The 15,434-nt window shown below is 40.1% G+C and overlaps 1 protein-coding gene and 1 long non-coding RNA gene across 23 annotated transcripts in view; one reads left to right on the top strand and one right to left on the bottom strand.

Moving 5' to 3' along the window:
• Positions 1-15,434, bottom strand: part of GRM7 (glutamate metabotropic receptor 7) — a 1,142,612-nt gene that overhangs the window by 118,669 nt on the left and 1,008,509 nt on the right. The gene's annotated exons all lie outside the window — the stretch shown is intronic.
• LOC309608147 overlaps positions 1-15,434 on the top strand; it is a 36,441-nt gene continuing 21,007 nt past the window's right edge. Inside the window, exon 1 of the long non-coding RNA XR_014232697.1 lies at positions 1-15,434. This exon is cut by the window's right edge and continues 18,878 nt beyond it. This is a non-coding gene — a long non-coding RNA (uncharacterized lncRNA).

The raw sequence follows: 15,434 nt of genomic DNA on the forward strand, positions 1-15,434 counted from the left end.
AGAAGCCACCGCAATGAGAAGCCCGCCCACCACAACGAACAGTAGCCCCCCGCTCGCTGCAACTAAAGCCTGCATGCAGCAACGAAGACCCAATGTAGCCAAAAATAAAATTAATTAATTGTTTAATTTAAAAAAAGAAAGGCAAAGGCAGAATTTTAAGAAAATGGCACCAGACTGCCAGAACGTTTCGGTAACACCTGTCTCACTCATCATGGACAACCAAGGCCAGATCTGATGAACTCTGAGGAAGGTGAACTTAGAATGTTAAGACATGAAATGCTGTGAGACTGTTTATGAGTCCCGGCCATTTCTTCCAAGGGAGAACTCTCTGATACAGAGTTGCGTTCTTTCCATCTGCCGTGAGTAAGCCCTCCACACACTGAATCCTGCCATAAGTAGGGCCACGACCCACTGATAGCATGTTGCCTTAAACATAAATTCCTGGATAACTTCCATGTGTCACTGCTTTGGCTCAGAAGACATATGGCCAACACAGCAGTTGACAGTGATCCCTGCAAGATGGGTCCCTTGGGAGTGGCTTCTGAAGTCACCTCTCAAACTTTCACGCTGTTCCAAAAATGAGCTCCCTTACTCCACTAAGTCACACTGGTTAGTACGTCGGCCCTTGATATCTTGCTTTTGGTCTTCACTCAAACTCCTGAAACCAGGCAGCTCTTTCTACGCAAAGGCCAACATTTTCTGAAATCCATCCATTTCTCCCTTCCTTGTAAGTGCCCACGGGCGGACTCAGAGCCATTCTGTTGCACAGTTCGATTCAGACTTTTACTGACACTTGACATTTGAGTAACACCCCAAGTCCTCAGTTTCATCAATTAGGGCCACTTTAGCCTTCCCATTAGGTCAATAACCTAAATTGTTAGCTGGAGTGGCGTCACACCACCAGAGAGGAGAAAAGTGCCTTCAAATTACAGTTAATTAACTTCATTAAGGGCGACAGCGTTCCGTGACACGTACTGGCAAAATGAGCAGACTAAAATAAGCCTAGCGCATCTCATTTCCTGAACATCCTGGGCTTTCTTGTGCCTCTGCCCCATCGCCTTCTCCTCGCTAGCATTATGGTCCAAGGAAAAATCACCTACAGACTCTCCAGTCTAAGATATGACCAATTTCTGACAATGTGTCCTCTGGGCTGCCAGTAATAAAAACTTTTATAAAACAACATTCACTACAGCTTTGCATTCCCTGAAGGGACCGAAAGTGGGCAGTTTCTGCTTACAGATTGGTGCCCCTGGTCCAGAGGACTGGACCTTCAAATGGCTTTTCTGCATTATTATCAGGAAGGGGCTGCGGACATGCCTGGCCCGCTGTAACTGACACCCTTCAAGGTATGTCCTCCTACAAGAGCCAGTGGATGGAGCAGATGCTTGACAGCTCCTGGGAAAAAGATGAGGCTTTGTGTTGGCGAGTCACGCGGGGGATTCTAGGTTACAGTCAAGACAGACTTTGAAAACTAATGTTCATCCAGGCTCAATTCAATAGTCTATTCTTACTCTACTTGCAATATTTAATTGGGTTCTTTAAAATCACTGTTGGCAACAGAAAAAGGACCTAGAGATGATCATACTAAGTGAAGTAAGTCGGACAGAGAGAGACAAGTATCATATGATATCACCTATATGTGGAATCTAAAAAATGATACAAATGAACTTGCTTACAAAACAAATAGACTCACGGACATAGAAAACAAACTTATGGTTACCAAAGGGGAAAGGTGGGCATAGTGATAAATTAGGAGTTTGGGATTAACATATACACACTAGTATATATAAAATAGATAATTAACAAGGACCTACTGTATAGCACAGGGAACTCTACTCAATATTCTGTAATAACCTGTAAGGGAAAAGAATCCAAAAAAGAATGGATATATGTATATTTATAGCTGAATCACTTTGCTGTACGCCTGAAACTAATGCAATATTGTAAATCAATTATACCGCAATATTAAATAAAAATTACATTAAAAAACCTACTTGGACCTACAGTAACCAACAATAAGAAAATCAAAAACAAAAACCTTGCTCCCCTGTCCCACCTCTTCTCTGACCACTTGGAAAGTGGTCGCATTTCCTAAATGTTCCTTTTGACATTTAAGCACACAGTCTTTGATTGCTACGGCTATTGTTGGCTAGCTAGACCCAGCATTTTCCTTTGAACAAAAACTTAAGCGGGACTTAATGAATGCTATGCAAGTTCCAAAGGCAAGAGTGCTAAGTATTAGCTTATTTAATGATCACGCAACCCTACCATGTAGATACCACCATTTCTGCATTTTACAAATGAAGAAACTAGGCCGGAAAGGTGAATGATTCACAATAAATTATCCCCACCTCTTTCATGCAGAGGTGGGGTTTAATTCTTGGCTCTATATAAAAAATTTTAAAAGTGAAAGTAATTATCAGCCAACAGTTACGACGCACCTACTGTGTGCTGGTCACTGAGATAACCGTTATCCAGTCTTCCCTTCAGCAATCCTGTGCTACAGGTGTTCCTACCCTCTCCCCACCACTTTGCATATAAGAACACTAAGGCACAAGAAGGGTTCAGTGATCTGCCCAGGGGCCAGTGCTGCGCCCAGGGACAACAGTGCCGGCCCAGCACTCGTAACGGCCACGCTTGGACCCCGCCTCACCGCCCCGTCCCATCCCGCCAGCCCCACGCCCCACTGTCCTGGGGTATTTATTACTGAATTGCAGTGGTTTTGATTTACTTCTTAAAATCCTTATTCTTTAATAAAGGTGAATATTTGTAATTGTCCAAAAACAACTCCCCTCAAATCTCTCCAAACTCTTCTCTATCGCCAGTAAGTTAATATCTAAAGTGTCCTGCTGCATTCACTCTGTTATTTTGTGCATACGGCTCTATCAAGCCTGTCCACTCTGTCTTAGAGTTGTTTTCTATTTCAGTTTTTTCCTCTCCTTGATTTATTTTTTTCCTTAACTTGCAAGAGTTTTATATAAATATATATGTACACACATACAGACATATATACATAAATATATGGTTTATGTATACTTTTTATATATATATATATATATATATATATATATATAAATGGTTTCTGGATTGTTTTTCTTAGTTCTTCCCTTCAAATATTTTTCAAATTTATATATATAGATTTTTCTTTTTAAATGTAGCTGTTTTATTTATCTGCAGTGTTCTTTTTGTATAAGACATGAAGTATGGGTTGAAATATTTTTTCCTTCCATAATGGATAATCCAGCTCGTCTCACATTATGCACTGAGCAGAACATCCTAACTTGATGATTTACAATGACACTTTGATGATAAACCAAATTTTCCCATAAACATGAGTCTCTTTCTGTACTCTCTATTATGTTCAGTTGAGCAATTTATCACCCTTACAACAATTCCACAACATTTTAATTACATTTGCTCGGATGTATATACTGCCGTGTGATGTGGTAAATCACTAACACTCCTTTTCCAAACTTGTCGTTATTACTGTTTCTTCCAGATTACCTTTAGAATCAGTTTACCTAATTCCATTTTTACAATTTTTATCAGAATGACATTGAATCTATAGGTGAATTTCGAACTGAATGATCAGTTCTTTTTTCCCGCCAAAAGCATTACTCTCAATTCATGAGGCACCTTTTAAGTTTTCCTTTCTGAAGTCATTCATTACGGCAATAAAACTATGGTCTAAGGTAGGGTTTCTAAGCTAATCCGTGCTTTTAATTAGTAATTTCAGGCTTCCCATTGTGCTGATCAAAAAAATGTTGAGGTTCTCTTATATGTCTTATCTCCTCTTTAAGACGTTTATTATACATACAGAGGAGAAACCAAATATACATACTTTATAAGAAAAGAAAAACAGAAAAATGCATGACCCAGGAGTGAATGAGCGCTAGATTGTTGTGTGAGGAGAGTTCAGTGTGGCTGGAGTCTTGATGGGAGGCTGCAGGGGTGGGGAAATGATCTCAGTCCTGACAGACCTACTGAAAGTTGGGAGCAGCCTGTGCCATCAGCAAAGCACTGGCTTCCCTGCATGCAGCAGGAATTCTGGGTTAGCATCCTGAGCTTTAATGTTTCAAGAAGGATAGTCTGCATTATGTGTAACAAGCACACAGTACAGAGATGTATACACGTGAAAAATATTCTAAGCCATGAAGAAAACTTTTTTTTTTTTCTTTTGGCGGGGGTGGTCTTTAGTATTGAAAGAGCTGTATGCTTTTCATTTGAGAATCTTAAAAATGTGTGCAGATTGTTGCCAGTGGTAAAGTCTGTTAGCATAAGACATTACATTTTCTACATAGAAAGTAAACATTTTTATTTGACCTTTGAGTTAAATAATATCTAACTAGAGCATCATTAAAAATTGCATTTTGGGGCGCTTCCCTGGTGGCGCAGTGGTTGGGAGTCCGCCTGCCAGTGCGGGGGGGCGCGGGGTTCGGGCCCTGGTCTGGGAGGATCCCGCGTGCCGCGGGGCATCTGCGCCCGTGGGCCACAACTACTGAGCCTGCGCGTCTGGAGCCTGTGCTCCGCATCAGGGGGGGCCGCGGTGGTGAGGCGCCCGCGCGTCGCGATGGGGGGTGGCCCCCGCTTGCTGCAGCTGGGGAGGGCCCTCGCGCAGAAACGAGGGCCCAACACAGCCAAAAATAAATAAATTTTAAAAAAAAAGAAAAGAAAGAATAATTGCATTTTGGGACATTTCTGCTAATGGCTTACAACTTATTTCAGACCAACCCTTCCACTGAGAACAACACGAAAAACTGAACAAACTTGAATATATTTTTACCTATCTATCTATGTAGATATCTTATCTAGTCAGTTTCAAGCACTGAAGCGCTAACAAGACAAAAGAATCCCAGGGGGATTATTCTAAGAGAGAAGGGGAAAAAAAAATCAGAGTGAAGCAATCCTGGCATTTGGGGCAGTCTTTTCCCCCATCCTCTTCTATTTTGTTTTTCCTCAAGAACCACATGCTTATTCTGGAAAACCTCCTATACATCCAAGCTTTAGTTTGAGACCTCTTAGGGCCATAAGCTAGAAATAAGGACTACCTAGGGAATCAGCTTAGCCTTGCTTAAAAGCAAAACTCAGTCTTCTCTGGATAAAATATTAGTATCTACTACTTCAAACTATCTGTATGATTTCTCTCACACAATGTCAGCAGGCATTAATTATTAGGTATTCAACGTAACAGGATTGAAAAATTATGGCAACAAATTCATAACGTAGTGCATTAGAACAGAGCTCAAGAGAAAATGGGTTTAGAAGATTTGTCGGAAGAAAAAAACCCAAAAGAGAAAATTATGAAAAACAATGGACAAATTAAGACATTCTAAGTTACTTAAACTTAGAATTTCAGTATTAATTAAAATTGAGCATGGGGAAGACATAATATTTAATTAGATAATGGCTGAGAATGAATAAAACTGATAAAATATGATGAAGACAGTGATACACAGATTTTAAAAGTGCTGCAAAACTCTATGGCAGGATGGATACATACACACACATGCACACACAGCATACAATTGATGAAAACCAAGGAGGATATCTTGAAAATAGATAGACAAAAATTAAATACATATTGCTTTCAAAGGAGAAAAACTATGGCTGACTTCTCAACAAAAACAATCTAAGTCAAACACCATAAAATGTTATCTTTAAAGTGGAACTAATAAATAGCATATGATATTGCTTATATGTGGAATCTTAAAAAATGACACAAATGAACTTATTTACAAAGCAGAAACAGGTTCACAGACATAGAAAACTTATGGTTACCAAAGGCCGAAGGGGAGGGAGGAGGGAGGGATAAATCAAGAGTTTGGGATTAACATATACACACTATTATGTTTGGAGTGGATAACCAACAAGGACCTACTATATAGCATAGGGAACTCTACTCAGTACTCTGTAACAACCTATATGGGAAAAAGTATGAAAAAGAATATATATATGTGTGTATAACTGAATCAATCTGCTGTACACCTGAAACATTGTAACTCAACTGTATTTCAATAAAAAATTGAAAAGTAAGGTGGAACTAAATTTCCAAACAAAAACTGAACTGCCCAATAGGTATGACACAGACAGAAGGAAAAGTGAGTTCAGATCACAGTTCAGAGATTTAAGAAGAAACGATGGGTCAGAAAGAATATGTAAGCGGGAAGGTATAAATGAATCTTAAATCTATTATACAATAGTACTGACTTTTCTGATATAAAATGCATGACAACAGTGACATATAAATAAGGAAGGGAGTTCATGAAATTACTATTCCAAGACACCAGCAGTATCGGGAAAAAAAAATGGTAAAAGTGATAATTCCTATTAGACTTTGATTCAAGATGGCCTGTTGTACTGCTGGGGGTAACTAGAAACATGCATAACAGGTTAAAGCAGGAGAGGGAAATGAAAACGTTCTATATTTGTTTTATGTTCCTTTCTTGCTTTCTTTTGGATTAGTCAAGAGTGACAAACTCAAAGTTTAATCTTGCCAGATTAGATTATAAAATAAAACCCAGCTATATACTTTAAATGTAAGGGGAGAGAAAGTCCAAAGCAGAAGGATAGAAGAGGTATTCCTCTTGAACTTGGCTGTTTACTGTAAACCATCTGAGAAGTGGGCCAAGATTGGGAATTCTGGGTTTTTAGCTTCAACTGGCTTCTTCAGTTTCTGCCATCACTCCATACCTACTAAGGAGTGAGTGACAAGAAGGGGGGACAAGGGCCACTTCTGGATGCTGGTAATGTTCTGGTTACCAATTTGGGACCTGGTTATCTGGATGTGTTCATTTCGTGAAAATTCTTTGAGATGTCCCTGTATGGTTCAGGTACTTTATTTAAATCAATCAACTCGATTTTTTTAAACTAAGGTTTCCCACAAGTTAAACAATGATCTTATCAGAACTTCTAATATAAAAAATAAGTTTTCCCAGACTTTCCTTGTGTCAAGACTTAGGTAGGGTGTGTAGATTAATCAAAATATCAAAACGTGGAGGTCTTGATGTCACAAGATGAGACCGAACGTCGTCATCTTCTGAGTCAGTTTAAATGATGCTCTCACGCCATGATGTTTAGAAGGGGCCTTAGAGAGGAAACCCAGGCTGGGATCATCTACTTCCCCAGTCACGGGTCATGTATATTTGGGAAGTATGTTCTCCCTCATTAAAGTAAAAAGCCAACATTCTGCAACTTCTAGAGAAAAGCAGCAACTCTGTACATTCAGAAGATGAGGACATTCTCTTCTCCGCTTCCCTGCCCTGGGAGAAATGATGGCCTTATGTTTATTTTCTGAGTGTCAGGGATGAATAATGCCACATATTTGGAGTGTGCATCAAATGCCCAGTCACCATCTGGGCTGAAATCTAGCTGCCTTTACAAATGTTTTGTCAGCCATAATTGAATCCTGTTGAAATACACCTGACATACGTATGCTCTGGTCGGGATACTGAATGCAGAGGCTAAGTGCTATCTAGCAGGTGGGGGATAACCACGGAGGCAAATCTCTTATTGGTCAAATGAACCAAACCTTTACTATCTAAGCAAAATCTCACTAATCTAGTAGTCCTTGATTGCAAATCCACATTCATTCTGACTAAGACAAACAGGCAGAATTTAACTCAGCTGATAAAAAGTATTTCCGAGGCAAACTGAAAGGGTAAATATGTTGGGAGATTGCTTGTAAGGTCTTCACATAAATATGTTAAAAAAGACTTTGAAACAGTAATTATACATTCATATTGCTGATAATTATATGTTCACATTATCTGTTCATTAAAGCAGCTCATTAATTTACTCTGAAAGAGTAATTGGTTCAAGTTACTGCACATATTTGAAGGAAATGAAATTCTGCTTCCTTGAAGATAAGCAATGGATCTTTTACTGACTCTACTGTCTACAAACTCATTCAAATTCATGCAGTTTTACTGAAGTTGTCCTTAAGAATTCTTCCCGGCTCCCCAAATAAATGGTATTCTCTCCTCTAAGTCTTTCCAGATATTAACAAATCTGAACAACTATTTCCCAGATCTTTTGTAGTCATCCATCCGGAATCCCCTCCACCCTTCATCTTAATTCTGCCCTTTGATGCCACAGGGACAAATCTGAGCCTCTGCTCCAAGACAGCCTGCTGTCTATTTTAAGAAAGCTATTATGACTCTTCAGCTTCTCCAAGTTAAATATATCCTATTTCCTCCCTGAAGAAATGAGATTAGAGCTGAGTTTTTCAGTGATCCTCTTGAACTTGGCCACTCACTCTAAATCCAGACCTAACCTGGTTCCAACCTTTCCAAGGAATTTCATCTCAGAGTCCTCTCCTCAAAAACAAGGCCTTGTCTTGACTTCTGCACACCTTAGCTCAGGGCCTGGCATATGGAACGCATATTTTCCAATGGTTTTAAATGCTTAGTAAACATTATCACAATTTAATTCTGAAAACAAACTCATGGCAGTAGCTAGTGATACTATTGTTGACACGCCCATTTTACAGATGAAAATACTGAGAAACAGAGAGGTTGAAGAAAACTGACTAAAGGCATGTAGCCCAACAGTGGTGAGCTAGTATCAGGGCCTTTGAGGTCTGGCTCTGAAGTCCAGGCTTTTTACTGCTAAGCTACTAACCATTCTGTCATCCTGTACTGTTAATACATGAATATAGAATTACACTCCAAGACTTTCAGAACAAAGTCTTGATACTAGATTTCTAGATGCTAGAAAGCATCTAGCAAAGCAACCCAGGTAAAGGAGTGAGTCTAACAGAGGTCAAGGGATTTCAAGGTAACAAAAGTTAGGATCAAAATTCTGGGCTATTAGCTTTTAGTCCAAAGCTCTTCCTATAGTATTCTGCATGAGAACTGTGAATATCTAAAAAACTATTATCCATAGTTTTCAAAAATTATTATGTACGATTTTGTACTCTCCCACTCTAAATTAACTTCCATGCTCGAAACCTCTAGCCCTCTGTTGGCAAGTCTGGCCGCACAGAACTGTGCATTTCCACCTTTAATGGGCATATGCAGATCACCTGGGGATTTCATTACAACAATGCAAATTCTGGTTCAGCAGGTCTGGGGTCAGGCCTGAGATTCTGCATTTCTACCAGGGCTCTCAGATGATGCCAAGGCTTTCGGTCCATGGGTCAACTTCCGTGAGCAAGGACAAAGCTGTCTGGTGGTCTGGGCTCCCGTTTCCATTTCCAGCCATTGGGAGGCTCGGCCTCAGGGATCAGGAAGACCCCATCCAGCCCTCGTAAGTCTATGACACTTTACTTGTTTTCCTCTGGCCTCTCTCTAACTTCTTCATTCAATTGGCCGCCTCTTCAGTATGTTCGGTGTGACTTCAATAGGTGTGTTAACATTGAGAAAGGCCTTCCAAACAGACCTGCCCCAACACCGCTTTGCAACTTAGTAAACTCCTCCCTAAGGCACGGATGCCTCATCTATAAAATGCACATAATCCCTCGACTACACTAGGTAGCTGAAAGGATCCCAAGGGTGGTGTTTACCCTTTGGCCCATTGTAAAAAATCAATAGACAGTAGTTTCTATCCCCCCTCACCACCACCATTCCCAAATAAATTACAGGGTCAACCATATCACCTGCCTTCTCAAAAGTTGTCTAGAGCTTACTAGTATTTTTTTTTTTTAAAGTAAATTGTACCCATTATTATCAACTGGGAGTAAGTAGAGTCCTCTCTCACTACTATCCTTAAAAATAAGATGCTTCTCTTTAATCTTTAAGTCCACAGTAGGGGGCCAGTATATGCCAAGCCACCTTAGAGAGAGTAGCCCAAGTCCAGAAGTCTAAGGCCAAAGATGACACGAGGCCAAAAGACCTACAGGAAGAACGTAGGGAGAAGAGAGGGGGTTGAGTGGCCAGGTAAACTTAGGTAAGGCACCATCTAAGAGCCCAGGACTGATAGATATGTCTGGTTCTCTTGGCGAGAGCACACAGACTGAGGAGAGAGTTACCAGGTGAACTAAGTCAAAGCCCTTAACCATTCAGCCATCTGGTCCCACATTATTTGCCTGACCCCAGGAAAAGGAACATGCTTGTCATGCCGAACTGGATGTGCTGGCTTCAGGGACAGTTCTGTTTGACGTTGCAAACGAATGATCCGCCAGTTCAGTTTTGATACATCCATTGCCTGAGCTAGGATGACTGGAGTGGACTTATTATAGGGGTGGTCATTGAATCAGGTGGTCCCAAAACTGACAGGAGCAAACCCAATTACATCCACTGAGGAGTCCTGTGGAGATGACTAAACAGAACAATGTGACCTACAGTGACCTGGGAGGCACTGACCGTGAGACAAGGAGAGCCACTCTCCACAGTGCAGTCACGGAGGGCTTCTCCTTTGTGCTCAGCCTGGAGGTGTGAGAGATGCCGAAGAAAGCGGGTTCTGTACTGATCAGGAGGTGGTACAGAAGTAGTCAAAGTATAATAGGGAATTGATCATCATGTGTTCCAAGGCTGGAAAGAGAAGGCTTGGGGAGGAAGAAAGTGAAGGCTGTGACAACATACTGGATGAGCTTGGTTGGAAAGGAGGCAAAGACCATGCTATGTGGGTCCTTTTGGTCTTTGGAATTCTAGACTTTCTACAAAGAAGAATAGTGGGTGCAATGGGAAGCCATTAGAAAATTGTAACTGGGTAAAAACATAATCCCTTCTCTCACTCTTTTGTGGAGAAGAGAAGGTGTGAGTCAGGATGGAAATGGAGATCCCGGTCCAGAGGATGTCATCAGCCATGGGCAAGGATGGCAGTTTGGATTCAGCTGGTAGCAGAGCACACAGGAAACACAGAGGGATTACAGATACAGATTCCAGAAAGGACTTGATCAGAGGCTATTTCACTGTCCCCAAAGGACTTTCTGCATCCCCATTTTTCCCTCCCAAATTCCTTGTATCCTCCTCACCACACAGAGCTCATTCATCTACATATCATACATCACCATTCTCACACTCATCCTTTTCTGCCAAATTACAGGCCCCGCGATACATTAAGGCAAGAGTTCCTTATAATTATTACAGTATTAGCGCTCACTATTGGCCAGGCACCGTTCCAAGGAATTTGAGTGGATTGATTCATTTAATCCCTACAACAACTACAAGAAGATGAGTACTATTAGCACCTCTACTTGGTAGATGAGGAATATAAGGCTCAACAAGCTTGACTAACGTGCACATTGTAGAATTAAACTGGATATGGTCCATGAGGAAATGTACAAGTCTTTTCTACATAGTCTCTAAGATTGCTTTGCATTCAAAAGCTGTCTAAATATTTGAGGGTTGACAGTACTCCTTTGGCTCAGCTATGTCTAGGGAACAGAAAGCTATTATTGCATATTAAAAATCTTTTTACTGATATTTGGGATTTTTTTTTTTTTTTTTTAGTTTTCAGAGCAGGATGGTCCAATAACTGCTTCAGCTAACTCTATCCTGTTGGCTATAATCTTCCACTGCAGTGCACAGTGTGATGACGACAGGAGAAACCAAAAAACAAAAGCAAAAATCTTTCACCTCTTAAGAACATGCGGCCTTCGGGATTATCTGGAGGCTGTGGAAGACTAAAATTTAGATTTCTACAGGGACAACAGAATAGGCCAGATGTAATGACCTGAATCATGAAAATAAGAAACAAAATGCTTTTGTCCCAAGATGCTTCTTGTGGACCTATTTTATACCTAATCCATTTGCCACCTTGGCAATAGCTGGCTTGCATTTTTTCCGGTATACTTCTTTTTTGTTAGGTCAATTACCCACTGAAAACTAAAACATCCCCCCCAAACACACAGCAGATCACTTATTGCTAAGGAGTACTTTCATGGCCATAGTCATGTATTTTAATAGAAACGGGAACATAAATGAAAATGCCTTATGACACTGGAGAGATTAAAAACATACTGTCGGGTTATTTCATCTGCACGGTAATTGCTTCATTTGACTAGATTTAAAACCAATGTCAGCAGGTCTGTTGGAAATTCCTGGTAATGGACTGTCATGTCAACTGGTGTGTATGGGGCGAGAGTTCCAAATTACTCGGAAAAGCATCTCTATTATGGCTAATTCTTTATTCAGTGGACAATTCATGAGTGACCTTGCACATTTGTAAAGAACGATTCCTAGAGATAACTACCATCACGAGGCATTAAAATCCTCACTATTTTAGACTTAAAATCCAAGCCCAAGGCAGTTAGCCAAGAACTTATCCAAGTGCCTTACATTCAGTAAAGATGCCCACTCGTACTTGCTAGGTGACCACCCCTCTTTCCAAAAAGTTAAAACAGAAGCATAAGGCATAGAACAGAAATAGTTGAGTCTGTTTTATGTGAGTAAAACCAAGTGGACCGAGAACCAATGTTAAAGGGCTGGAAATCTATGTGGCATGAATATGTAGGTATAAATGGGACAGCTATATTCTGAACATAATTCCATCGGCCATCCCTTGTCTTAGTGTTCCTCATTTAAGGGAGTTGTTCTCCAAGGGAGTTCCCCAAGTTGGCTGTTTTGACTTGAAATTTACCACCACCAAACTGCAGGTGGGTTCCAGACGTGACCCAACCATCAGATTGTATTGCTAGCACTATGCGTGCCAACTCTCTCGGTGACTGTTTCATATACTGTCCCCTCTCCTTAAGACCTCAACACCTCCACCCTTAGTCTTCGTACTCATTTGACGACTTTGCATTCTATTTCACAGGATAGAAGCCACCAAACAAATTTCCACCAGCTTCCAAATCCACATTTATTCAATGACCTACATCTCTGCCCACGTACCCTGCTTCCCTCCTGGTGATGTGGATGGACCATCCATCCTCAGTTCAATTCATCGCTCCACGGGCGCCCTAGGGCTCATCCACTCTCCCCTACTCAAGAAAATATTTCTGGCAATTTCCACCCTCCAGCCTGCATCATCATCACTTGTTCCCTGTCTACTAAATCATCCCTATGCAATACATATAGGCCACTTCCCTTACTGGCTAAAATATCATTTCCCAGCTTCTCTGGAGTTTTGGATATCTAGATCATTTCTAAGAGAGAATACTGTACTGCTGAGTTAAGTATGTTTGCTTCCTACTTAGAGGCTGTATCTGTCCACGGTGTACATGAACACATTCATGTTTGTCACTTTGAGAAGTTGTAAGAGGGGGATATGGGGCGGTAGGGAGGTAAGTGTTTTGATGAGCTCTTGAGCCTGTTGAAATGCTGGTGTATGACAGGCTGTCCTCAAGTATCCACCCCTCCAGTTTTCTCGGTGAAAGAGCGGCTATTTACTTTGGCTAAAACTTATAATTGATAGAAGTGTTTGAGATTATACTTAGGAGCAATAGTTTCAGGGAAATAAAACTATGCATGTGCTTCTGTGGTTTTTCAAGGAAAGTGGACAATCAGGCTTTTATGTTGTTTTTGTCTCCTTTAGACTCTAAACTTTACACTCTTGGCATACCTTACACTCTTACATTCTTAAAACTTATCGAGGACTCAAAGAAGGTTTTATTTGTAGATTGTAACTATCAGTATTTACCACATTGGAAATTTAAAAGGAACCATTTTTACAAGGCTCATGTAATGATTCAGGTGACAATGCAAAGATGAAAACATTGCATATTGAAACATGTCACTGACAGTATAAACTTAGTTCTGACCTCATGGACCTCTTGAGATCTGTCCTAAAATCCAGTGTCACTTTGTTCCAGAACATCAAAGAGCATGACTGACACTACTTGGAGGATAAAATGTATTTGCCCTTGTTTAGAATACTGGAATCTAAAAAGCTATAAAATGGGTTAAAAAATTAATAAAGCTTTTTCAGCTTTGATGGACTTTTTTTTTTATTTACTGATTAATGCCTTAGGCGGCAATATGAAGAATTATTTTTTCCTGTGTAATCTGTCTAGATAAGAAATATTTCATTTTACAAGATTTTCTATGCTTTATGATGACTTTTTAAAAATTAATTTATTTTATTTATTAATTTTTTGGCTGTGTTGGGTCTTCGTTGCTGAGCACGGGCTTTCTCTAGTTGCAGTGAGCAGGGGCTTCTCTTTGTTGTGCAGCGTGGGCTCTAGGCACACGGGTTCAGTAGTTGTGACACCTGGGCTCAGTAGTTGTGGCTCACGGGCGGTAGAGCGCAGGCTCAGTTGTTTTGGCGCACAGACTTAGTAGCTCCGCAGCATGTGGGATCTTCCCAGACCAGGGCTTGACTCGGTGTTCCCTGCATTGGCAGGTGGATTCTTAACCACTGCGTCACCAGGGAAGTCCCCATGATGACCTTATTATGCCCTCGATTATTAAGAAAACAAAGCTTCCTCACTTATAAACAAGCTATATTTCTTTACAGTGGTATTAGCTTGTATGCTTGTCTTGTGTTTTATTGTCACATCTTCTTCAAGAGTGCAAATCACCTCTGACCAAAAAAAAAAGAAAAAAAAAAAAGTTTTCCCCAAATGAGATTCTTAATGGAGTAAAAATATTAAAACCCTCAGGTTATCTTTGATACCTAAAACTATCTCTGAGATTTCATAGAGAACATCTAGAATCACGAAGATTTGTTTTTTCACTTTATGAAAAGAGAGGAACTAGAAATATTTAGGTTCCTTTGCTATGTTACTATTTATGTGTTGCATGGATAAAAGTCAACTTAGGAGAGCTGGTGAGCCTTCCCTAGATTAAATTTGTATAAAGGAAATGTCACGAATATAAATAATCAGAAATTATATGCTTTATGGGCAGTTCCTAGAGATTCACCAGTGTCCTCACCATGCACGATATGTTTCTATTTCTCAGACTCTGACTTATGCTTTCTCTGATGCCAGCCAGCAGCAATAGCATAGTGCAGGCATTGGTCAACAATGGCCCACTGCCTGATTTTATAAATAAAGTTTTCTTGGAACATAGACAAGCCCACTTGTTGACATACTGCCTATGGTTGCTTTTGCACTGTAATAGGAGAGGTGAGTAGTCAGTAGTCCACAGAGATCTCATACCCCACCAGCATAAAAGATGTACTACTTGATCTTCTACAGAAAAAGCTTGCCAATACCTCATATACTGTTATCATCTGTAATTTTAGTTATTATTCAAAAGACTTACCTGGCCACAACCTCGCTTCTTTTATTTAAATCTAGCATTTTCTACAACAATGGATTTCAACTAGGAATAGACATCATCCTTACCTAAGGAGTTTTATAAAAAATGCAGATATCTAGGACCTTCTTCAGACTTACTTAATCCCATTAGTTGACATTCTTGCCATATTCTTATTATGTCGCTGGTATCCTATGTATATTATTTCTCAGGATTATTGTATGTTATGTATCAACATTTTTTCCTCTGTAAAAATTATTTTCATATATTTTTTATAAATGATAGGTAGTATCCATTCTCTACCCTAATCATGATTCTTAGAAACATTATGTCTAAAACTTTTTTAGGAGT

Source organism: Balaenoptera borealis (assembly GCF_965194805.1).
Source record: "Balaenoptera borealis genome assembly, chromosome: 12".
Lineage (NCBI taxonomy): Eukaryota > Metazoa > Chordata > Mammalia > Artiodactyla > Balaenopteridae > Balaenoptera > Balaenoptera borealis.